This window comes from Balaenoptera physalus, assembly GCF_965194825.1.
Source record: "Balaenoptera physalus genome assembly, chromosome: 1".
Lineage (NCBI taxonomy): Eukaryota > Metazoa > Chordata > Mammalia > Artiodactyla > Balaenopteridae > Balaenoptera > Balaenoptera physalus.
The window spans coordinates 16,615,381-16,642,854 of record NC_138882.1 but is presented as its reverse complement, the minus strand read 5'-3'; the positions used below and the strand labels follow the sequence as shown (position 1 = coordinate 16,642,854).

At 35.4% G+C, this 27,474-nt stretch overlaps 1 protein-coding gene and 2 long non-coding RNA genes across 6 annotated transcripts in view; 2 read left to right on the top strand and 1 right to left on the bottom strand.

The window, feature by feature from the left end:
* Positions 1–27,474, bottom strand: part of LOC309644699 — an 887,681-nt gene that overhangs the window by 328,714 nt on the left and 531,493 nt on the right. The window lies entirely within an intron of this gene.
* Positions 1–27,474, top strand: part of ESRRG (estrogen related receptor gamma) — a 619,726-nt gene that overhangs the window by 235,079 nt on the left and 357,173 nt on the right. The window lies entirely within an intron of this gene.
* On the top strand, positions 631–9,833 carry LOC309644686. Its single transcript, XR_014254556.1, has 3 exons — positions 631–3,361; positions 3,397–8,104; positions 8,139–9,833. It is a non-coding gene; the product is annotated as an uncharacterized lncRNA (long non-coding RNA).

The window sequence follows — 27,474 nt, the reverse complement described above, 5'->3', positions numbered from 1 at the left end:
TATGTGTGTGTGCGTGTGTGTGTGTGTGCACGCACGAGCACACATTTGTGTGTGAAGGGAAGGATTTTCTTATTGAGGTTTCGAAGAAAAATAAGTTTCATTTGTTAAGCATCAAGAAAAGATTCAGTCCCAGGATTGATTGTAATAAGCCTCACCATTTTACTAAAAATCCATTACTTGTTGAGCTATTAAGGGATGAAAAGGATTAAGAGAATAAAAAAAAAAATCTAATAAAGATGATAACAGTGGAGCATTTTGTAAAATTTGCATGTGAATTTATAACATTTGGATCTGTCGGCAGACAGCGTTATTCAGCAGAAGGAAAAAAAAAAACATACCACACATATAGGCATAAAAAATGCAACAGCAGAGTTTCCGGCCAGGAAACCTTTTTTTTCCATATGGGCATCCATATGTTTTATCTTGAAATCCATATTTTTGGCCTTGATACGCATATGTTAGCTTTTTGCCCAAATAAGATTGTGTAATCATTCTTTATTATTTCTTCTTTCCTAGAAGTTATTACTCTAAGATTGGGGAAAGGGTAGGAAAGCAAATGGACTGTTTCATATACTGAAAATACAGACATGGAGAAGAAGTGTGCTATAGGAGGGACACAGACTCGTGTGTGTGTGTGTGTGAATATATATTCATTTTAAAATACTAGGTTCATGTCTATTTCGTCAAGGTAAGACTCCCACAGGTTGGGTTTTGATATCACAGGCCGTCTGTCTCAGGTTGATACATTCATGTGTCCAGCTGAACAATGAAGAATACTTTCAGAATGGGGGCAGAGAGGGATGTATTTGGCTAAGTATACTCTCCTGTCCATTGGAACTGCCCAGTAAATATTCACTGTAGAGCTCCGATTTTGTTATTTCCAGCCCAACAGGAGCAGTGAGAGGGGCACATAATTCATTACATCATAAATGTCCAATTATGTATAAGACTTCCCCTGTAGAGCATGAACTCCTGGGGGAGAAAGTGGGGATTGTATTTTTACTCAGTTTTGCATCGCCAACTCGTAGCTTAAAGTTGGATTTCAGGAAAAGATTTTAGACCCATTAATCTATAAATGTTTATTCACCAGGGAAAAAATGATATCGGCTTTTATAAAAACCCTCAGATCAATAAGTCCTCAAGCAAGTAAACTCACTTTATCACAACAATCTCACATGGGGATAAAATTAATTTTATTCAGTCTGTGTGCTGGGCTATCTCCATATTAGAGTCCATCTAATATTTTCAACTCTAGCCTCAAGTAAATGAAAAGAGACCTTCTCATCTTTTTCTTCTGCTTTCTATACACAATAAAATAATTATTGGACTTAACCTCATAGAAATTCACCTAGAATTAACTCTTGATGTATTGAAAATTGGCTTACCAAGAAAGAAAAGCCAATGGATGTATGAGTTGCCCTACCCAGTGAGAAATGCTGTTGGGAAACAAACAAACAAAACGAAAAACAAAACTATGAATACCTGCTTCTAAGAGGAGAGCTTCAAGAGTTGGCTTTTTCTTTGTGACACCATCTCATTTGCCATCTGGGGACTGAGGTGAACGCATAGGATGGTGTACAGCGGATTTGCAGAGGAGGCCAGAGTGGAGAAGTTCCTTTTAGCAATAATTTTATTTCATTCTATTCCACTGGGGGAATTTCTGCTGTCAGCCAGTTTCTATCCCCCTTGTCCTGGTGGCCCAGCAAGGTCAGAAGTGGGTGTTCGTGGTCTGTCAGCCTCAGGACTTTTGATTGACAGACTGCTGAATTGCTCTCCGCAAAAAAGGCTGCTGCAGTGTGCCTAGCATGTGCAAAATCCCTCTACGTTGACTGTTTCCCAGGCATTTTGGCTTGAAATTTGTGCTTCAGCAATCTTAGACATGTCCTGTCAGAGCACGTGTCGGGGCCACCTCCGTTGTATATCTCTCTGTGTGGAGAGTCAGCATTTTGACCCCCTCATCCCACCAACCAAGAAAGATGTCAGCAATCTTTCACTTATTCTACTCCTAGGAAAACATGCTGACATAACTCTCAAAGTACTCAGTGTGTAACTTCAGCGGGGAAGCAGAGAAAGTAAAAGTCGATGCCTCTCAGATCCAAGGGTTGGAAACTCTGAAATTCTGCCTTGCGCCTTTTCTCATTCTTCTGAGGGTTGGGATGCAAGTGCGAGCTTATTTTAAGATTCCTCAGGGCCGCACTTCCTTCCTTGACTCTTCTATTCTTGTCGTATTACCTCACTGCATTAGGACCTGTATCTCCCTCTTATGGCATCTAGTTTCTGTTCCATTCACGGTGGCCGAGGATCATATCTCTGATCCACTTAGAAACACAGTGAGCTTTGCCCCTGAGAATGTAAACGCTTTCTCTGTTACATCTATTGATCTCCAGGGCTCTATTTCTGGATTCTTATTCACGTACTCATTTGGCATTTGGGATATTGACTGTGCCTTTGAAGGACCAGAGTTAAGTTGGGTGCTAGGAACCAGACAAAGAATATTTCTTTGATGATGTAGGAGCAGATTTTTATATAGCTATTGATGAGAGTCCGTACAAATCCCATACTCCTGTAAGTAAATCGAAGAAAGGTAAAATATAGTAAATGTATCTTGCTTGGGTATGCTGAAGGAAAAGAACACTTAAAAATTTAATGATGCAGTCATTTCATTGAAGCTTGTTATTTTAGAACTAAGTGTAAAATAAGTGAATAAACAAAATAAAGAACGGAAGGAATTTACTGGATTATTCCTAAATTGAAATTCCTATTTCTAAACAACAGAGCATATTCGTTTGGAGAACCAGTGGTTGCTACAATTTGGAGATAACTCATTTTATGACATTCTAGGAAATAGGAAATAAGGAAAGGGAAGCCCAGAATTGGGTTACAAAAAATCCTTCAGCTGTTATAATGAATTGTTGGCATGAGAAAAACACCTAAATTAGAAGAGAGTGACTATCTTAATAAGAGTCATAGTGGAAAGCCCTTCTTGAAATAGAAGTAAAAAAAGGGAAAAATTGCATTGTTGCAGGGCTAATTTGATGAAAGGGCCTCAGTAAATTGTGATTGCACAGTTAATAAACCCTAGAGCTTTTTTTGGAAGACAAAATTCGTTGTTTAGTGATAAAAAAAAAATCAATTACAAATTGTGTTGTCTTTTTTAACCTATCAGGCAGAGAAGCTACAATAAGAATGAATACTCAAAGTGAATAGAACTTCACTGCATCTAAGATTTAACTCCATTGTTTAACAGGAGACTGAAAACTAACATTTCTAAATGGGGAAAATATTCCTTCTTGTGGCATTGGAAGAGTGTTTCCTATTCTTTCCATGTAAAAGGTCTATGAAGAGATATGAATGTGTTTAGGTATATCTTTTTTTTTTTTTTTTTTTTTTTTTTAGGTATATCTTTTAATACAGTTCAGTGAGGATGAGTATATTGTAGTGTATTCAGGGAGGAAAAATCAGCCATTCAGAGGAAGGGGGTGAGTGTTTCTGCATGTAGTAGAAAATTGAAAAACACTTATGAACAGGCCTGTTATGTTAGCAGATAGAAAAATGCAGGGTTCCATAAACACCACCATAGTATATATGTTTTTTTAATTTAAGAAAAAAAAAATGATCACTTTTGTAAAACAATTCCAAGTACATGCTAGGATGTATTAATACCTACAGTATCTTTTAATAAAAGTGACAACCTAGTTAAGGAATAAGAGTAAATCTTCCCCTTTTTCTGACCTAAGTCAGACATGAATTAGGATAGGAAATCTCAGAATTAAAAGTGATTCTGTTCTGATAGTTCAAATTTAAAATCAGTTCCTTGATACTTAGAAGGTATTTCTCCATAGTAAGAATATAATATATGGCAATTGGACTATTTCAAGAAAGCTTACTTAACTGATATGTAGCTGAAATACTGTACATATGAAACATTGCATTCAGTTGGTCCGAGTGGCCCTGTGGGAAAACCTGGGCTTTGGAGTGAGCCAGAACCAAGTTCCAGTCTTTCTGCCAATTCAGTGACTCTGGACTAGCTATGTCGTCACTTGGACCCTTAGTTTTCTAATCTGAAAAATGGGGAAAATGGTACCTTCTTAAAGGGTTATGGGTAAATACCCAAAGAATGAAAGTGGTTATTACATTTGTAGATCCTGGTGATCTAGTAATTAAGAAAGTAGAAAAAAAAACACTGTTTTTTAATTGAATAATAGTTTTTAGCTGTTAAATGGATTCTTATGAGAATACAGGTTTATGGGGGGGTGAGGAAGCTTTTAAGGAGCTCTGTGCAGCACATTCATGGATTTTGTTAGTGTTACCAATTCTTTATTATATTTTTTTCATATCCAAATGTGGCCCAACTTTTATTTCTTACATGTTTTGCTATTAGATATGCTTCCTCTAGGAATATGTTTTACACTGCATTTAAAATATTAGATTGTAACCATCAGTTTATGTTAATGTTTCCCCACTTTAACTACAAAAGTATTCTTATGTTAACCAGCCAAATAGAGTAGGATACATGAGATTGTCTTAGCTCTGACCAGTGAGGTATAAGGAGGGATAACTCCCTGTTCTGGTTCCAGGTGACCCTACAGACAGGGGACAGTGCATTGTCTCGGGTGAAATGTAAAATGGAGTGGGTAAAACTCAGGTTAACTGGAATAGGGGGAGGAAAAAGGATCCTATTGATACTTGTGTTCAGCTGGTTGTGCATACCTAAGGGATTCAGAGATTATCCATGCTGGGTTTAGTCTGGCAATTCAAAACCGAAAGTGAGTTAGAAGAAGTGGAATATATCTTCAGAAACCAGTAGCATTAAAGGTCAAATAGAGGAAAAGGAGTTAAGAAAAGGGAGGAAGGTGGTTATAGACTAGAGTTTCTAGGAAGGGATTCATATAGGAGATGGGGCCAGAGTTTGGCCTTAAAGGATGAGTAGTAATTGGATGGGTGGAAAGAAACAGAATTGGAAATAAACATAGTTTGTTTTATCAGGGGAGGGAGGAGGGCCATGTGAAGATCAACTTATCTGAAGAAAAGGTAGCATGTACCTTTGGGGGGCAGTGAAAAATCAGACTGAAAAGGAAGTGACGGGACTTCCCTGGTGGCGCAGTGGTTGAGAATCCGCCTGCCAATGCAGGGGACACGGGTTCGAGCCCTGTTCTGGGAAGATCCCACATGCCGCAGAGCAGCTAAGCCCGTGCGCCACAACTACTGAAGCCCGCGCACCGCAACGAAGACTCAATGCAGCCAAAAATAAAAAAATAAATAAAAAATAAAAGAAAGGTAGTGAGGGAGTAGGAGATTTTTCCCAAACAAAATCTAACTCGGAAACTTGGGACCTGATTTATAGAATAGGTAAAATGGATCCCCTGGGGTCAGTGGTTTCACAGGCTATGCCTCCCCAGCAGCGCCCCCACCCGGTCCCTCTCCCCAGACAGCCTCAGAAGTGCCCTGAGCAACTCTGACTCGTACTTCTATTCACACGCATCTTTATCGATCTAATAGTTCATGTATATCCTATACATGTACAATATTATACTATATATATTCAGAGAGTATATAGTTAGTATGTATATTATGTATTTTATTTACATGATTAATAAAATGAACACACACAAATTATATATTCATTTTTATATTTAAATGAGTCAAGCTCTCTTTCTGTCATGTCTCCTGCTGCCCTCGTGAAATCTGTTCTGAATCCTATCATCTCACCACTTTTCTCCTTCCACTTGGAATTTTTGGACTTCAGAATGTAGTGGTTGATTTTCCCTCTGTTCGAGGGACCCAGGAAGAACTGAGGGAAGGGGATTAGGTGAATCCAAAATCATTGGACTTCATCCTGTGCCCCATACCTCAAAAGCGAAAAAGAAAAACAAAAAGAACAAGGTATAAAAATAACTGGAATTATTAGCTAGCCTTTTTATTAACTACTGTACTATGTGACTATCACCAAAAGTTTAGTTTGTTAGAAAATACTTTATAAACCAGAATAAAACAGCTGTGAACCTCACCACAATGAGATCAGAGCCCCTAATATAGAAAGTAGTAAATGTGCCTTCAGATATGTTCTGAGACGTAATGTCCATTTCTCTCTCAGAATACTTGATGGAAGATTCCAGAGAAAGATATGCTGTTCTAAACTGGAGAAAACCTTGAGGAGCTCCAGATATTGACAAGCCCTCAAAGCAAAGATTTTAATAGCCAATGAGAAGTTTTGCACGCCTCTAAGAAGCTTTCTTTTTGTTGGTGCGGTTGTTCTAAGCCTTGAATCCAAGGGGAGCCTGAGGAGAGTTCAGGCAGCCAGTATACACACAGACCAGGGTAAAGAAATTGATTTATAAAACCAAGATAAAGTTACAGTAGCTGGCACAATATCTTGGGCATAGTAGGCTGTCAGTGAATTGAGATGTATTGTTTTTTGGAATCGTATGTATATCAAAGAGTAAATTTGATTTTGTTGACATTTGAACACCACATTTGCCCTACTAGGGTAAGTCCTTTTTGCAAATATATCTGTAACCCAGCATGCTGGATTCTTACTTTGTATTCATAGAGCAACAGATTTATGTTTCAGTTTAAAACCAAATTGACAAACCTAGTTTCCCAAAGCGGAGCTTTAAGTGACTTGTGGATGGGATTCTGAGTTATTTCTCACAAACCAAAAGAAGAGCCAAGAAAAGGTAAAACTTTAGGAGAGCATAGTCAACAAGGTAAGAAGTTTGGTAATGCTGATTTATAAAGACACTGTAACTTTTAAACGTGTACTTTTAGTCTGAAGGACTGCAGTGGGGATTTAAAATATGACTATTTAATTTTTTAAAATTACATAAATTAAGTGAACAGCCCATTAGCAGGACATCATCAGGACCACATGGCCAATTGAGATCAAGTTATATTGTCCTGCCTGCTGGATTTGAATAAGAATTAAGAAATTACTATTCCAGAGTGGTGTGGGACATCCATCCTCATTTGCAGTGATATTCTTCCTGGTAACTACCTGCAAATAAACGCTCTGACAGGTGTGCCCCTGAATCCTTGTGGTCCTACCATCGGGGGGTGTATTTGTGGCAGAGAAGCAGCTAATTAATTGTTCTATCTGCCATTGATGAAGCCTCAGACGGCAGGGGCCTCATTTTGGAGCTGGAAGTCATGCCTAATTCAAAAGAACCCACATGGGAGGGCCATCGAGCTTCACCTTTCCATCCACTTGGCTGGATTAAGTCTAAGCTTCGTGGCCACACTGAAGCAGTAGAATCTCTCTGTCTAGTCACTACTGATGCCTTTCTGTAACCTGCATTTTTTAACTTTTTATTTTGAATAAGTGTGCCGTGACAATCACATTGAACAGTGCATCTTAGAAACAAAATGGGCTTAAGAAGATTGGACATGCCTCTGGGTCTGCTGTGGTCTTAGCATATTGATGGTCCTCTATGTAGAGTTTAAGTTAAGAAAGAGGTAGATCTTAGTCAATACTTAGTCAAGACTTATGCTTTTTGATATCATTATTTTTATCTAGACAAAGATTTCAAAATTGTGACTCTCTAAAAAAAATAGTAAAAAACAATACATATTTTGTCTCGGACTCTTCAGCAGCTGACAGTGTGAAAAGGATTAAATTTCTTATTATGTCATCTCAGAAATTAAAGTTAAAGCAAATATATTCTAAATTTTACCAATGTTATTTTTAATGCTAATTTTTAAAGCTCTATTATTTTGCTTCAACTTTATTTTTGTCTATTTAAAGGCTATTTTTCTACCCCTTCCTATTTTTCTCTACCATTAATAAGTTAATTATTGCCAGGTGCAACTGAAATCCTAACTTTTTGTGAACCTTCCCAGACTACTGTAGTACTTATGCCTTGCACTGAACAGTTTAGTTCTAATAACTTGGACCTTGCATTTTCCATTTTGTTAGTCTTATTGGTACAAAAATCTATATTTTGTTTACCTTTTCCAACATCTATCATGTTGTTGAGTGTTTTCTGGGTACTAGGGATTGTTTGGCATTCCTTTCCTTTTTTTTTTTTTATTGATGTATAGTTAATTTACAATGTTGTGTTAGTTTCAAGTGTACATACAGCACAGTGATTCAGTTGTATATGTGTGTGTGTATATATACATACATATATATATACGCACAGACACATATATATATATATATATATATCTCACAAGATATCGAGTATAGTTCCCTATGCTATACAGTAGGTCCTTGTTGTTTACCTATTTTGTATATAATAGTGTGTATATGTTAATCCCAAACTCCTAATTTATTTCCCTTCACCCCCCATATCCCCTTTGGTAACCATAAGTTTGTTTTCTGTATCTGTGAGTCTATTTCTGTTTTGTAAATAAGTTCACTTGTATCATATTTTAGATTCCGAATGTAAGTGATATCATATGATATTTGTCTTTCTCTGTCTGACTTACTTCACTTAATATGAAGTAAATGATATGAAATATCACTTACTTAATACAGTTTTTTCAGATGAGGATGCCATATTTGATAAGCTACCACAATTTGCAATTGCTTTCAGACTAACCTGTATCTGCTTTCTTACTTAATATGAAGTGATATGAAGTAATCTCTATGTCCATCCATGTTGCTGCAAATGGCATTATTTCATTCTTTTTTATGGCTGAGTAATTCCATTATATATACATATATACATCTTCTTTATCCTTTCTTAATTCATTCATTCAACAAGCGTTCACTGTTCTCCTCCCAGGAAAGGCAGGGTGTGTGCCTGGCCCTGGGATTCCTTTGTCCCTCCCCTCAAGGAGCCTACATTAGTTCATGAGCAGTCTGCTAAACCAAAAGAAGGTGGATGCTGTCATAGCCAGCAAGACTTGCATTCTCATTCAAAGCCTACAAATAGTCTAAGGAAGTGAAGAGATCTAGGAATTTGTAGTCCTGACTATGCAGCCATCACCCAGGTAATCCTGCGAAAGTCACTGAAACTCTCTGTTACTTCATCTGTAAAATGGCCATTATCATCCTAATGCCCACCTACCCACCCATAAGATGATTGTGAGGGCTGAATAAGGGTGTGATAGAGACAGTACTTATGTTAACCTCTAAAACACCATACAGAATTTTATTTAGAGGTCAAGTGCAAGCCTTTTCTTTAGGACTTTTTTTTTCCAGTCCATTGCTGCAAACTCACTGCGTTCAGAAGACTCATAAGCACAGTTTTGAAATTCTGTGCTTTGAAAACACGACAACAGATGCTAATGTATGGGGCTATATAAGTCACTTACCAGATGGTTCACAAACATCTTTCCTGTTAGATTTATGCAGTAAATCTTCATTCCTCTTGAAATGTTTGCTTCAGTGTGTCCATAACTTTTTATCCTCCTTTCATATGTTTGTGTAGTGCACATCTGGCTTCCTTAACATTAGATTATAATTAGTGTCAGGTACTCTTCTCCTTGACCTATGTGGCAAAATTAATCCCTAATATTTTTTTTTTTATAAAGGTGGCAGAAGGGTTTGCGATAACAAGGGGAAACCTAGATAAATATGGAAATTTGTTTTTGGTCTTGGTTTTGGTTTTTTACATCTCCTTTGATGCGATTCCTGCTCCTCTCTCTCCCCTCACCCCTGGCTCCACTTCCATTACCCCGTAACTCCGTGCAATATTAGAAGAGGACCCAGGGAAGTTGTGTGCCAATTCATGGACAGAGGAAATGTAATTTGCATCTATTATCTTTGAAAAATGACTTGCCAGTACTAATGATACTTATTAATTGTATCAATTTTAATTAATCGATACAGTTTTTTCAGATGAGGATGCGATATTTGATAAGCTACCACAATTTGCAATTGTTTTCAGAATAACCTGTATCTGCTTTCTTATTTATTTATTTATCTATCTATCTATTTATTTATTTATGGCTGCATTGGGTCTTCCTTGCTGTGCGCGGGCTTTCTCTAGGTGTGGCGAGCGGGGGCTACTTTTCCTTGCAGTGCACGGGTTTCTCAGTGCGGTGGCGTCTCTTGTTGTGGAGTACGGACTCTAGGCGCACAGGCTTCAGTAGTTGTGGCGCACAGGCTTAGTTGCTCCGCCGCATGTGGGATCTTCCCAGACCAGGGATCGAGCCGGTGTTCCCTGTATTGGCAGGCAGATTCTTAACCACTGCGCCACCAGGGAAGTCCCTGTATCTGTTTTCTAGAGTCTTTATATAATTGGACAGTATCCTTCTTTAGTAAAAAAAAAAATACATATATATGGAAAATGTTGGAAAATAAATTTGCAGTTTATTTAGGAACTGGTTCACTCCAAATAATTTTTACCAAGATTTTCTTTGGTAACCTTTTTTCATGTTCATCGTAAGAAGCATTTAATAGGCATAAGAGTAGAAGCATTTGAACTTTGTTGATTTAATTTATGCTTTTTTTTTTCTTTTATGTTGTATTTTAGGGAATTTCCCTGTGGCTCACTGCAGAACGACCTCTGCTTCAATTGATATTTATTTTTTTATCTGTAGGTTCAATTGTTTTAAGGTAGAAAGAGAGCATATTAAAAGGCAATAATTATCCTAGTGTGTGTTCAGTAATAATGCATCAGCAATGCCTTTTACCTTTGCAAAATAGCTAGTCCTTCCATTGAATACTTTTAATGTAAATGAGGATATATTTGAGAATTCTAATTTTCTCTTGATGGTGGATTCATACCTCATATTCCTTAATAACCTACTTTCCCACCATAGTTAATTTTTTACTGTCATACAATTATAACTCAGTATGTTCAATATTTCCTAAACTAAATAAAAAGTAGAGAGTAAATGATATTGGTGTTACAAATGCAGTACTAAAGTTAGAAGGATTTGTCTGATTAAAGTCAAGTAAAACATTAATAAGTACTTTAAACAATTGTGAATGCAGTTTTGGAACTATATTTGGATTAAGTTAATGGAAATTTGCTTAGTAGAAATCTTTAGGTGGCTTTTTAAACGATTACAGCAAGTCTCTGCCCCTTTCTAAGTTTCAGGCTCCTCGTCTGTAAGATAAATGTTAGATAAAATGGTTTCTTCTGGCTGTAACATATCAACCTTCTAGATATTAATGGGTGCACCCAAAGTATTTAAGGTGCATGAAAATAGCTTTTTAAAAGTAGTTTAATATTATTTACAATAATGTGTAAATAAATATATACCTTGTTAGTAGAGAGTAATTTCAGATTAATAACTATATAGGTCACAGATTCAGAATTCATGAAATCCTAATTAATGCTGTTTTACTTGATCTCATTGGTGCCATCAAGACATTTTGCTAGTTTAAATGTGATGTAAATGTACCTTACTTGGAAAGGGCACTGGGAGATGAGGATGAATTTAGGGACAGGAAGATGCCTGCTAATTTCTCCTATTTTGGAAGAAGAACTGCATTGGGATCGAAATAATTAGGGAGACTAACCATTTTGTTGTTCAGAAAATTCCATGACAGTGCTTCCATTAACTCTCTAGTGATATTGTCACTAAAGGGGTAAGGGAAAAAGGAAAAAAGAGAAACGCAACAGCAGAATAGACATCCTCTCTTCACATTGCTGTGTCTGCATTAATGCGGCATCGTAGCAGCTGCTATCTTTTTCAAACAGCCTTTTTTTTTTTTTTTTCCGGTGGCCTTTTTTTCCCCTGTAGAGTAAGCTGACCAGATTTTGACTTTATAAAACTGGGACAGCCTAGCAGGGGACGAGAATTTCCATGAACCATCTTCTGGGGATAATAATATCAGTAATCAGAGACTGTCATGGCAATTGCAGAGAGAGATGAATTGCAATGGGCAGGAAATCAACACTGTTTTGTTTGTTAGTTCTTTTGGAGAGTGAGTTCAGTGCCCCGTAACCATTTACCAAAAAGCTGAGCTTGAGTGCAACCCCCTGTAAACTCTTGAACTCCAAGTTATTTAGAGACTAAGACAGATGGCAAAGCAGATTTGCTAGAGAATTATATAAATGGACTATATTCCAGTGGCTATATGTTCACCTATTTGCCTTTAGAACTGAACTGTTTGTGCTTAAGCCAGGATTGGTTCACATCCAGTTTCTCTCATCTCCCATTTCGTCTTTGTCCTCTATGCTCACTTTGCACTTTTTTATATGCCTATATAGCTGTAATTTAATCATTTCTTTATGTATTAAAATGTATTCCGTGGCCTATTTTGTCCCAGGCATAATGCTACATAATAGGAAATACAAGGATAAATAAGATAAGCAAATCCAAAATGTACGTGGAGGAATAAAGATCTCCCAGCACTCTCTATACTTTTGTAAAATTATAATATCCATATTTTGGTAAAATTATAATAGAATCCATACTTTTTATAAAATTATCCATACTTTTGTAAAATTATAATTTTGTAAAATAAAAATGTGTTTATTCAACAACTTATTCTGAACATTTCAAACAGATCAGAGAACCAATAGTACGCAATAAAAGCACAGAGAACTTAAATTGTGAAAACTTAATACTTATTAAAGTGACATCAAAAAAGTAATGGAGAAAGGGTAGATTGCATTTTATGTGACTTTTAGAAAATGCTTACTAATGGAGAAATATAAAACTGGATCCCTTCCTAAACCTTTTACGAAGATAATCTCTATAAAGATAAATGTGGAAAGTAAAACTATAAAAATAGTAGATGAAAACACAGGAGAATATCTTTGTGACCTAGAGATAGAAAAATATTTTTTAAACCTCAAAAGGATAAATTAAGAAAAAATATTGATTAACTTATTTATAAAGAATTTAAACATTTATGTTCAACAACAAAAATAAATAAAATTCATACTCAGTTAATAGAATAAAATAATTACTTATGGTGTCTAATATGATGAGTGATTAATATCTAGGCTATAAAAAGAACTCCTGAAAATTAAGAAGAAAAAGATAGCAATCCCAACTGAAAAGACAGGTGAAGGTCATGATCAGGCAATTTATAGAGAACACCCAAAGAGTTAGCAAGCATAGTTAGAAGTGTTCAAACTCATTAACAATAAGAGAAATGCAGATTCTAACAGCATGAGTTAGATAGACAAAAGCTAGAAATTAGAATTGCGTAATGCCAAGTGTTGGCAAAAAACTGAGATTTGAGACTCCTCACGTATGGTTGGTGGAATTATAGACTGATGTAGCCGATGTAGGCATACTGCGTGCTGCAAAACTGTGCACAGCAGATTTGTTCCTGGTCTACCTCCCAGACAACTTCCCGTGTTGTCCATAATGACATATGTGCAAGGATGCTTATTGCAGTATGGATGTTATTGGTGGTGGCAAGGAGCTGGAGTGTCTGTCGTTGGAAGACTGGATAGATGAAAAATGGTGGGTGTATTCCTTGGAGTCCTGTGCAGCAGTAAGGAGCAGTAGTCTAGGTGTGCTCCTAGCAATGTGGACGGATCTGTAAAATGTAGTCCTGAATGAAAAAAGTAGGCAAACAGAATGAATTATATAACGTGATACAATTTACATATATTAAAAACACGTGCACACAAAATAACAATGCATACTTTGCAAGAACATTTAACATATATGAATGAAAATACTTGCAAGTCTTACAGGAGGGGCATGAGAAATAGAAACATGTAGAACATGAGACGGATCTTGCTCAGACCAGGAATGATAATGGTTGGGTGGTGGGTGAGAAATTATCCCTATCCTTAAGCAGCTCACAGTATAGTGAGGGAAACAGACACATAAATAATTATAATGAAATGTGGTATGTACATTTATAGGGATCTATACAGAGTATTAACATGTATGACTTTTCTACCAGGCTAAGGTTTCCATTAGGGCAAATACTGTTCTGTGTTGTTATTTTTGTTTACTCTTATGCTCTTCTATACTTCATACATGTATATATATATGTATATATATAGCAGAGAGGTCTTTGAATCACTGGGAAAAGTTGAAAAGTACTTTCCTGTCATTGACACTATGGATTTGGTTTTGTTGAGTATAACTCAATTAAAGTGTATAGAGGCTTTAGCCTGGGTGCATATTATTTCATGTTGAGCATGTAACTTGACTACAGGTTGCTCAGTGGACTAAAACATTATGACATGGTGGTGGTTAAATCTGCTTCAGATCAGGTATTTCATGACAACAGTTGGTTCTGTGGCCGACATGAATCATACTGGCCATGATCAACCATCTCACAATTTCTAGCGACCTGTTATCAAAAACGTATGATGCAAGTATGCAAATGCCTCAGCATGAATCAATCACTCCTCTAAAAACTGAAGGATGATGGAAATGATGCTATGGTTTAAAAAAATAATAATTGAAAAGTAGATTTCCTTTGTTAGTTGCTTTTAACTCCCTGGAAGTATGTATTTCTATATATAATGGTTAACTTGTCTTTAATATAAATGGGGAATTTATAACATTATAAATATTTATTCCCATTCTAAGGGGGAATTTCTGACATTATAATGGGCTTGTGGGGGATTCTTGTTTTAACAGGTAGGGCCTTTTAAGCTTTCACAACATTCCTTAGGCAGCCCCTTTATTTCCTACAGAACTTGAGTCAGTAATGAAAGATAACTTATGACTTTATATATTTGGTTATTTATTGTATAAAACTTTTCAAAAATATTAGTACTACCTATATTTTAAAAAATATCAGGAACTCTTCAAACCATTTGTTTACTGTTTGGAGCCCTTAGATTAAAAAAAAAATTCTTATTAGAAAATAACATTATAATCTCTATGCAGGATAATCCAAGATTATACTGTTCCAGGGAGTGTACACCTTTATTTTATTTTCATATTTTAAAACTTCCCTTATTTCTTCTGTTTTTTTAGTTTTATCAGTTTAGAAGTGTATCTTCCAGTGATTACATTAGTCTCAAGACTGAAGGCCCAGGTTTAAATCTAGGGAACATTGTAATTCTAGTTTTTGATTTTTCGCCTCTCTATTTATATGATGGTATTTCTCTCTAACAATGGCTGCTTATTAAAAAAACAATAAACCCAAAAAAAACCTTCCTCCTGCAACTAGAGTGCTCATATCTGCTGGTGGAAGTGTAGGTTGTTAAATAACTCTGAAAAACTGGTAATATCTACTAATGCTGAACATATGCGTAGCCTCTGTCCCAGCAATTCCTCTCCAGGAATGACCCAACAAAAATGAATACATATATGCACCAAAAGACATGCACAAAATATCTTCATAACATCATTCATAACAACAAAAAACCAGAAGGAATCTAAATGTCCATCAACATGAGAATGAAGAAATAAATGAGTATAAATAAATATAGTATTAATATAGAATTCATATAAAGGAATACTATATAACAGTGAAAATATACCACTAGTGCTATATGCAACATGGATAGATCTCATAAGTATAATATCAGCGTGAAGGAGCTAGACATAAAACTTATATTTTGTATCATTCTACTTACATAAAGTTTAAGACAGACAAAAATAATCTGGGATATTAGAATTCAGGTTAATGGTTGCCTTTGGGGAAGAAGGTAGAAATGATGATCTAGAGAGGTCTGAGGGGCCTTTGGAGTGCAGGTGATGTTTTATATGTAGATTAGATGGTAGTTAAAAATATGTTGACTTTGGGATAATTAAGTTGCATATGAGTGATCTGTGTATTTTTCTGTATATATGTGATACTTTAAAGGTTTTATGAAAATATAAAAATAAAAGCTAAACAGTATATTGTTCAGGGCTATATACTTAAGTGATAAAACTATGAAAGGATGTGAGAGAATGATTCCTCTAAGGTCAAGTTACTGATTACTTCTATGTGGGAAGAAATATAAGCATGGGAAGGGCACACAGGGGGATTTTTTAGGGACTAGTTAGTAACCTCCAGTTTTTATCATAGGTGGGGGTACACTGATATTTATTATATTATTATTTTCACTTTACATATATGTTTTATATTTTTTGTGTTTGATGCAGTCATTTCACAATGAAAAAAACTTTTTTTAAGATTTTTTTGATGTGGACCATTTTTAAAGTCTTTATTGAATTTGTTACAATATTGCTTCTGTTTTGTGTTTTGGTTTTTTGACCACGAGGCATGTGGGATCTTAGCTCCCCAACCAGGGATCAAACCTGCACCCCCTGCATTGGAAGGCAAAGTCTTAACCACTGGACTGCCAGGGAAGTCCCTGAGAAAAATTTTTTTAGTAGAGTTTTTGTTCCAGATAAAATGGAATAGTAACAATCCACCTTGTGTCTCCCACTGAATTCAGCTATAAAACATGGACAGAATTCATGGAGCCACTATGTAAGGATACTGAAAAGCAAATAGTAGCAGATAGATCAGGGAAGTAGATCAGAATTGAAAGTACCCCTAAACTGGTGGTGAGTTTACCATTGTTCCCCTTCTGGTATCTTCTGTCCTAATCTTATTGGAGTTGAATCCCAGAAGAGAGCACCAGAGCTCAGACAGAGAGAGCTCCCGGAGAAGGCCTCTAGTTCAGTTTGTGGAGTGGTAAAGGTGAAGGCAAGTGTTTTTTCCTTTCTCTGTTTCCTTGTAGCCAGGCCTCAAGCAGTTCCAGAACAATATCAATAATGATGTCAACAGGAGCCAAACGTCTGAGAGACGGGAGCCTTCTTTTCACATCAGTGGATCTGTGGTCCCAAGAGGGTGGAGCATATACACATTGCTTTTTTCTCTCTGTTTTTGAACTACTTGGCAACTGAGTAAGATAAGTAAAGCTCCAAATTTATAGATGGAGGGCTCAAAATGGGAACCCAAGGAAATAGAAAATACCAAGGTTTATGCAGTAGGTTAAGGGCTTGGGAAAGTGACACCATAAAGATATTTATGTACTCCTGGGCTCATTCCTGACCTGCTGTACACAAATCTGATTCTAATTTATTGTATCAAAACTTTGAGAACTAAACAGATAAACCACTGCCTATGTCCATACTGGCCACAGGGTGGCACACACATAGGAAAAATCTGAATAGCACTGCAAAGCTTTGAAAACTGACCTAACACTGGAACCCTAGCCCACAAAAGACAAGTTGGAACTTGTGGGCTGAACCTCACTAGTTTGATTGCCTGCTAAAATAAAAATATCACATTGTCCACAGGATTTAAACAAGATACATAGTCTCAAGATATTATTAAACTGTCTAGCATATTATCCAAAATTACTTGGCATATAAAGAACCAGGACAATCTCAACCTCCATTGGAAAGACAATCAACAGATGCCAATGATGAGAATATACAGATGTTGGAATTACCTGGCAAAGATTTTTATAGAAGCTGTTACTTAAAAAATACTCTATCAAGCATTCACAAACACTCTTGAAACAAATGATAAGATACAAAGTCTGAACAAAGAAATAGGAAATATAAAGAAGAATTTAATACAAATTTTAGAACTAAGAAGTACAAAAATCATAATAAAAACCTTACTGGATCAGCTCAATAGCAGAATGGAAATGAAAAGCTGAGAGTCAGTGAATTTGAAAATAGGTTAATTGAAATTATCTTACCAGTTAACAAAAAGGAAAAAGATTGGGGGGAAAATAAAGAGAGCCTCACAGACTTGTGAGACAAAAAAAAAGTTCTAACATTTGTGTCATTAAAGTTCTAGAAGGAGAAGGGAAAGAAATAATGGCCCCAAACTTCCCTCATTGGGGGAAAGAAAATAGCCTATGGATTCAAGAAGTTTTGTGAAAACCAAACAGGATAAACTCAAATAAGTCTGTGTTCAGACACATCATCATCAAAATGCTATAAAAATAAGTACACAAAAAAATCTTGAAAGTGGCCAGAGATAAAATATGCATTTCCTATTAGGGAACAATAATTTCAATGACTATGGATTTCTCAGAAAAAAACACAGAGGGCAGAAGAAAGCAACACAGTATTTTAAAATTACTGAAAAGAACCTCCAACCCAGAATTCTATATCCAGCAAAAATACTGCTTAGAAATGAAGGTGAAATAAAGACATCTTTGGATGAAGGAGAACTAAGAATTTGTTGACCTAAGAATTCAAACCAGCTCTAAAAGAATTTCTATGGGAAGTTCTTCAGATAGGAGGAAAATAACACCAGAAGGAAATTGCAACATCAAGAAGGACAAAAGAAATAGTAAATATTTGGGTACACATCATAGACTATTCTTCTCCTCTTGAGTTCTTTAAGACATGATTGACAGTTAAAAGCAAAATTTTAACACTGAATGATGGAGTTTTAAATGTATATTTAAGGCAACTATAACATAATGGAGAAGGATAAAGGGAACTCTTAGATGGAAAGGTTTCCATATTCCACTTGAAGTGGTAAAGTTGATTCTAAGTAGACTGTGAAAAGTGATGGATATATATTATACTCCTTAGAGTAACCACTACAAAACTATACAAGAGATAATTAAAAACACAATAGATAAATTAAAATAGAAAGCTAAAAAATGTTCAGGTAACCCAAGTTTCTCCTTAGAAACTGAGACCTGAATAAAAAAGAGAACAAAGAGAAAACAAATAACAAATTGGTCGATATAAATCCAAATGTATCAATAAGTATATTAGATAGAAATAATCTAAATGCAATAAATAAAAGAGATGATCAGAACGGAGTAAAAGGAAACATGACCCTACTCTATATACTTCCCATAAGAAACTCCCTTCTAATATAGTGATATATGTAGATTAAAAGGAAAAGGATAGAAAAAGATGTTCTGTGCAAACACTAATCAAAAGAAACCTGGAGCAGCTATCTTAATGAGATAAAAGAAGCTTTAGAGCCACCTCCCCCGAAACCAAAAAGTATATCAGTAATAAAAAAATACATAAAGAGAGATACACCTTTGAAAGGGATCAATTCACCAGTAAGATGTAACAATTTGTATGAACTTAAAAACTAAGCTTCGGAATACATGAAGCAATAACTAACTGAACTTAGAAGAGAAATGAACAAATCCACAATTATAGATGGAGACTTCAACACTTACCCTTTCTATAATAGATAAAATTAATAGAAAGAAAATCATCAAGATTATAGAACTAAACAACAGCATCGACCAGCTGGATCTAATTGACATATGTGAACACTCCACCCAATAAGAGCAGAATACCTTTTCTTTTCAAGAGAACAGAGAACATTCATCATGATAGATTATATCTGAGGTCATAAAAACAATTTGAAACATTTTAAATTGAAATAATACAAAAAATGTTCTCTGGTCATAAAGAATTAATTTGTTAATTAATAACAAAAAGAACAGGAAAATATCCTAACTTGAATATTAAACAATTTATGTATAAATAACTCCTGGTCAAAGAAGAAGTCTCAAGGAAAATCAGAAAATATTTTGAACTGAATGAAAATGAAAGTGCACATATCAAAATGTGCGTGATACAGCTAAGCAGTGCTCTAGGGGAAATTTCTAGCATTATACATTTGTATTAGAAAAGAAAAAAGATCTTCAATCAGTACTCTAGGTTTCCATGTTAACAAACTAGAAAAAGAGGAGCAAAGTAAGCCCAAAGAAGCAGAATGAAGAGAATAATAAAAGTGAACAGAAATTAATAAAATTAAAAATTCCAGAGAAAATAAAAACAAAAGCTGATTCTTTAAAAAAAAATCAATAGAATTGATAAACTTCTAGTAAGACTGACAAAGAAAAAAACAAATACACAAATTAACAATATCAGGAATGAAATAAGGGATATTACTAAAGATTCTACAACCATTAAAAGGATAGTAAGAGAATACTATAAACAATTCAATGCATCGAAATTTGACAACTTAGATGAAATGGACTGATTCCTTGAAAACCATGAACTACTAAAACTCACCCAAGATAATTTAGGCAACCTAAATACTCGTATACCTGTTAAATAAATCAAATTCCTCTTAAAATTCTTCTGAAAAAGGAATCTCTAGCCCAAAACAATTAAAAAGGAACTAAGGCCAATTCTACAAAATCTTCTTTGGAAAATAGACATTGGAACACTTCCCAACTCATTTTATGAGATCAGAAGAGAAACACTGATACCCAAACCAGACAAAGATAGTAAAATAAAATAACTGCAAACCAATGTTAGCAAATCAAATCTATGTCAAAATGTAAAAAGAATAACACACAATTACAAAGTGAGGCTTATTCTGGGAGTGCAAGGCTGGTCCAATATTAGAAAACCATTGTAATCCACCATATTAATAGTCTAAAGAAGAAAAACCATGAGTTCCCATCAACTGATACAGAAAAAAATGCCAAAATTTAATATTGATTTATGATAAAAATTATATGCAAAGTAGGAATAGAATGAAACTCAACCTGATAAAGGCCATCTATAAAATACCTATAGCTAATGCAGTTAATGATTAAAGACTAAATGCCTTTCCCCTAGGATTGGGAACAAATCAAGGATGTCCAGTATATGACTCCCATTCAATGTTGAAATGGATGTCCTAGTCAAAGAAGTATATCGTGAAAACAACAAACAAAAAGGTCATGTAGATTGGAAAGAAAGACATAAAACTGTCTCTTTATGCAGGCAACATGATTGTCTACATAGAAAATCCCCCTGCCCAATTACAAAAAAATCTCCTAGAGCTAATAAGTGAATTCAGCAAGTTTACAAGATAAAAGATCAACATACAAAAATCATTACATTTCTATATACTAGCAAGTTACAATTGGAACCTGAACTTTAAAAGTTTTTTTTTTAATTTTTGAATAGTTCCAAAAATAAAATACATAAATATGAATCTAACAAAACTGTTACAGGATCTGTATGCTGAAACTGCAAATACTGATGTAAGAAATCAAAGAAGACCTAAATTGAGAGATATACTAAGTTCATGAATCAGAAGACTGAAAAGAGTAAAGATGTTGACTCTCCCCAATTTGATCAATAGATTTAATGAAATTTCAATAAAATTCCCAGCAGGATTTTTTTTTTTTTTTGTAGATATAGACAACTGATTCTCAAGATCTTAGGGAAAGGCAATGGAATTAGCATAGCTAAAATCGTTTTTAAAAAGAAGAAAAAAGCCCATATGAATAACACTTATTGATTTTAAGACTTCCTCTATCACTACACTCATCAAGACAATGTGGTATTTGCAAAGGAATAGACAATTATAAATGGACCGCAACAGAGCATCTAGAAATAAGCCCACACAAATGTGGCTGATGGATTTTGACAATGGTGCAAAAGTAATTTGGTCTTTTCGGCAAACGGTGTTAGAGCAATTGAATGGACGTCAATACGCAAAAAAAAAAAAGAATCTTGACCTAAACTTCATGCCTGTTACCAAAAATAACTCAAAGTTGACCAAATACCAAGTAAAATATAAAACTATAAACCTTTTAAAAGAGAACATAGGAAGAAATCTTCTTGATCTGGGGTTAGGCAAAAAGTCTCAGGCATGACACCAAAAGTATATAATCCACAAAAGAAAGAGTTGATAAATTGGCCTTCATTAAAATTTAAAACTTTTGGTCTCCCAATGTTAAGAACATGAAAAGACAAGTTCCATACTGGGGAGGCGGGGGTGGATGGAATTACAAAGCACATACCTGACAAAGCCCTTGTGACAAGAGTAAGTAAAGAACTCTCAAAACTCAGCAGTGTGAAAACAACCTAATTTTTGAAATAAGCAAAAGACATGAGCAGACATTTCACCTAAGATAATATACAGAATGGATAGCAGCACATGAAAAGATGTCCACCATCATTAGTCATTAGAGAAATGCATATTAAAACCTTTTTAAGATCTACTACACATCTATTAGAATGGCTAATTTTAAAAAGTCTGACAATACTAAGTGCTGATGAGGATGAGGAGTGATTGGAACTTGCATTAATTGCTGGTAAAAATGCAAAATGATATAGCCACTCTTAAAAGCAATTTGGCTATTTCTTATAAAGTTAAAATACACCTGTCATATGATGCAGAAATCCCACTTCTGGGTATTTAACTTAGAGAAATGTAAACTTGTGTTCACACAAAAACCTGTACCTGACTCTTTATGGCAGGTCTATTCATAATTGTTCTAAACTGGAAACAATCCAAATGTCTTCAAGGGTGAATGGATTAACAAACTGTGGTATATCCGTACAATGGAACACTACACGGTATTACAAAGGAAGAAACCATTGATACATACAAAAATGTGGATGACTCTCTATGCTGAATGAAGGAAGCTAGTTTCAAAAGGTTACATACTATATTGTGCCATTTACAGTTGACCTTTGAACAACACAGGTTTGAACTGTTCAGGTCCATGTATACATGTACTTTTCACTAAATATATACTACAGTACTACACGATCCACAGTTAGTTGAATTCAAGGATACAGAACCATGGATATGGAGGGCCAGCTGTAAAGTTATAGATAAATTTTCAACTGTGTAGGGGGTCAGTGCCCCTAACCCTTGTGTGTTCAAGGGTCAACTGTATATGACGTTCACAAAAAGACAAAATTGTAGTATTGGAGACTGATCAATGATTACCAGGAGTATTGTAATTTAGAAAATAAAATTAAAAAATTTTTATATTGGAAAGGAAAATAAATTTTTTGGCCATCATGGCAATTACAGTATAGTGGGGAAAGGGGAGGAGACAGACAAGAAATAAAATTAAACAAACAGAATTGAGATTAGATTTACAAAACATGCTAATAGAGGTAGGTATTTTTTAAAATAAACTTTAAATGATTTGCTTATTAATTTTTTGTAGTGAAATGGTTGTTTCTAAATCAGCAGCAGCCCATAAAGCTATTTTATCTTATGTAGTTAAACATCCTCTATGCAAATTAGTTTTGCTGTTAATTTACTTCAAGAATTTTTTCTTCATAGATATATGAAGGCAAAATTCTGCCCAAGCTATAAAAATTATTATAAATTTAAGATAATGATATTTGAATTGATGTTCCATTTCTGGCAGAGAATTTGGCTGTGTGTAAAAATGAAAGGTAAAAAAAATATTACTAAAGCAAAAGGAGAGTTATTTTGAAAAGTGATTTGAATTAAATTATTCGGCTCCCTCTCAATCAGTTTGTACGTGTAGATACATCCTTTATAAGCTACTGGACAGGGTATTTTGTTCTATGCCTTAGTTTTCCCATGTGCATAATGTGAGGATAGTTATTCTGGTAGCTGATGTTTTTCCTGAGACCCTATCAGAATACATACGACGTCCATATTTCAGCATGACGCTTAAAGACCATTGAAGTAGAGCATCGATATTTACAAAGTTTCATCATTTTATTTCTTAAAACCAAATATGTCTTCTCATTTCACAGTTTGAACACTGATGAAAAAAATGACAGAAACTTGTAATTAGGGATATCAAAAATATTTAAAGTTTGAAAAATGTCTGTTGCAGAAAAAAAAAAAAAGGAAGAGATTGCTTTATACTCTCTTTTTAAGTTTGAAAACCCACATCAAAGAGTGAAATTTAATCATAGATGCCAGAGTTTAAAGCTGTAAAAACGATGTGGAAGAAGAAATATGCACATACCTCCAGCCCCTTTAGAAGATAAAGATATCATGAAAAATATATATATACTACAGTGGGGAACTAGTAATGCGATTTTAATATGGTTGCCCTAGGAAAGCTTAAAGCAGACTTTCAGTAGAAACTAAGATGCGTGCTTGTTGCTTTCTCCTAAAAAATACATATTTCAATATTGATAAGAACATATATATTTAAATAACAATGAAAACATTCTTTAAAATATGTCATTGAGTTGTTATAGTTACACAATGTAAAGGGGATTTGCGTACATATCATATTGTATATGAACACGTAGGCTATGGCCACGTAATAGTCTGTCCAATAAAATGTGTGTTTGTATGTATATATACCTAGCTTGAATGGCGGTCCATTTAATAAATATGTTTATTACTTGAGAGAGTGTTTTACATTATTACTGGTCATAAAAGTGGTAGATATGACATTCGCTGCCATTAAACACTGTGTTCACAATATTTGCATTTACTGAGCAAGAACTAATGGTAACAGGTTTTCTGTGTTGACACAAATGTCTGGGCAGCTTGATTCAAGCATCTTTTATAATTGCACTTTCTGAAGATAAACTGAAGGCTCTGCAAAACATCATGTCTTCTTTTGGATGATCTTTCCTTAAACATTTTTGTTGGCATTTACTATAAGATGTAAGATGACTCTGGAGCTTCTACAAAGTAAGAAATATATATGTTATATTAAATGTGGAAGTAAAAGTTGCAAACATTGTCTTACATTGGGACTCAATGTATAGAAAATACAAAGACAACTTTAGCTCTTGTTCTCTCTGCTTCCCTTGCTATTGCACCCTCTGCCTCCCACCGCCCCCCCCCAAAATAAAATCAATGTAAGTAATCTCCCAGTGTCACTGGACAAATGTAGCCCTTTTCTTTCCTTTTTAACATTATTAGTTGAGTAATAAGAGTAAAATCTTAAAAATTAAGCATTCTATTGGATTATATATTTAATGTGCATTGGAATTTTGTATTGTTCCAGTAGCTTAAAGCAGTTGCACCATGTTTGCTTTTTAAGTTTGCTCTGTTTCTTTTCTTTTTCCTTTTTAATTGTACCATAAAGTTTTCAAAGACAAAAATGAACAAAGGCCAGCAGCCCCATTGAGCTGTGAAGCAGGTAGGAAGTTTAGCCCCCTCCCACTAGAGCAGACTTGAAAATGTGTTTTTGAAACCCTTAAGGTAAGACTTTAAAAAAAGAGAATTGGACAGTTGTCAAGGATGGTTGGTTTTTAAGGCTTAACTACCTGAGCAATGTTCATTTAAAATAACATATGAGTCTCAATCAAAATGATCTAAGCTGAGCAAACGGCCGCTTTGTCCTTCCCTTTCAAGGAAGTTCTGAGGTGCTGCAAATCTGGGAGAGGGAAATTTCTTTGGTTAGTTCTCTTTATTCCTTTTTGGTAATACTTTTTTTCTGCATAGCATAAAAAAGCCTATTGGAAACCTTATAAGAAATTTTCCTATTCAGAGTCCAACTTTTTTTTTCTTCATTCATCAGGGTATAGTCATCAAGATATAAGTTCACCAGAAACAGTGTGAAGTCAAAGTACTCTTTTGGGAATCAGATTTTTTTTTTTTTTTTTTTGGTCAGAGGAATAAAGACTTTTCCAGGTCAGTTCCTTTTGTGCAGAAGGCTAGGATTTGTCATGCTCTTTGGGGTGTGGTCCCCAACTGTTGGTCTTTGCAGTGGTGGTAGAATCTGGAAGCCAGGAGCCTGTTTCCCAAGTTAGCTTCTTTGTTGGGCTGGAGTTATTTAGTGCCATCCTACTTTCTGAATGTTGGCCTACCTTTTCAGAGAACTCGGGGTGTTCTTCCAAGGCTGGACCTCTAGACAGCATCTCTGTAAGTGGAGAGCTGCTCCCTGCTGAAGTCAGACCTTATTCCATGCTGACTACCAACCCCTGAAAGTGTGAAACGACCACTGTCTTCCAGAGAGAAATGCCTTGGTGTCCTCTACTTTACTTTTTGTCCTTGGAACTTCCTTCCCTCCAATTGAAATAAAAATTTTCAGGAAAGATTTTTTTTTCCTGGATCATTTTTATTCTTTTGCTTGAATCCTTATTTTGGGCTGTTGTAGCCGAAGTCTAGAATCATGGTTAAGTACAATCAGGATCCTTAAACGTAACCCAAATTCATGAGCAGACATTTTTCAGTGGCTCTCATGAATGTTTTAAATGTGTTCCAAAACAGCACTGATCTCCTCATTGGTAGTTCTGTTAACAGGACTGGGCTTTGGTTGCTTTTTACTGACTTGCTGATTTAGGGACCAGCTGCCTCCTAGAAATTGTGATCAAAAGCTATAAAAGCCATAAATATGTCAAATGCATGAGTAGGAATTGGGAAACTTGATTTGTCCCACGATCCAATCTGGGTTAAAGATTGGCGCCACTTGAAATTACTACCCTAACAGTAGTCATCAGCACCCCCAAATAGTTTGTATGCATGTATGCATGTGACGTTGCGGAGTTATAATTTTATCCCATGTCCTTCTTCTCCCATTTTATGGTTATAGATTTTTGTTACCCCTCTTTCCCTCCTTCTCTCTCCCTGACATGCTCTGTAACTCAGAGAGAATCAGGAATGCTGGAATGTCCCAAATGCTGCTCTAGTCAACTAAAGAGAAATAAATTATTTCTTTGAGAAGCAGAAAGAAATGGGATGAGCATGGTAAACAGATTTAGAAGATACACTCAAGGGTAAACCTTAGGTGGAGGCATGCAGTAAAGACCAGGGGAGCAGGAGGGTTGCCTGAGCAGCAGGGTGGGTGTGGGAGCGTGCCAGAGAAAGTTCTTCAAAGAGCTGATGTCTAAGCTCAGACCTAAAGGACGAATTAGAATTAGCCAGATGAAAGCAAGCACGGGATAAAAGGTGTTACACTCAAAGGGAATAGCGAGCACCAAAACCCATGATTGAGAAAGAGGTAGCAAATATGTAAGGGACTTGAGCATCTGTGGATTTTGGTATCTGCAGGGGGCCCTGGAACCAATCCCCCATGGATACTGAGGGATGACTATTTTTATCATTTTTGACCTACCATAGTAACTATTTCTCAAAAGGATGTAAGAGAAGAGTAGCTGAAATATAGTAGAAACTGGGAATTAGGGGTTTGACTACTAGGAAACACCCTTGCCTGATTCTTAATTTACTCATGAGTTTGAGATTTAATTGTTTTCTGAAAGGGTGGTGGTTTCTCTAAGCCAATGCAACTTGTATGAGCTATTCCTGAAAGGCCTGAGAACTAGTTTTAAAATATAAATTAAGTCCCATCCCAGACATACTGAATCAGAAATTCTGGAAATTGGACCCAGCAAGCCCATGTTTTAACACTCCCTCCAGTTGATTCTGATGCATGTGAAAGTTTGAGAACCACTGTTGTGTACTAGTCATGCTTTCTGTGGGAAACACTATCTTCTCATTCATTACATTAATTTTGTGTATATGTTTTATTTCAATAAGATTTTTAATTCCTTGCGGACAATGGTCCTATCTTTGTTTTCCATAGCTCTATTGAGATATAACTGACATATAATAAACTGCATTTGGAAAGTGTACAATTTATCAGTTTTGACATCCATACATACCTATGAAACCCACACTATTATCAAGATAATGAACAGGTAAATCGCCCTAAAAGTTGTCTTGTGCCTCTTTGCAATCCTTCCCTCTGGCCCTTTATAGACTTCCTCTCCCCTTTCCAGGGCAACCATTTATCAGCTGTCTCTAGAGATAAATTCACATTTTCCAGAGATTTAAATAAATGGAATCATAGAGTATGTACTCTTTTTGGTCTAGTTTCTTTCGCTCAGTGTCATTATTTTAAGATTTATCCATGTTGTTGCAATAATAGTTCCATTTTATTACTGAGAACTATATGATTGTATGGATATACCACATTCTGTTTATCCAGTAATGTTGATGGACTTCCGTGTTGTTTCCAGTTTGGAATGTTGACAAATAAGCTGTTATGAACATTTGTGCACAGATCTTTGTAT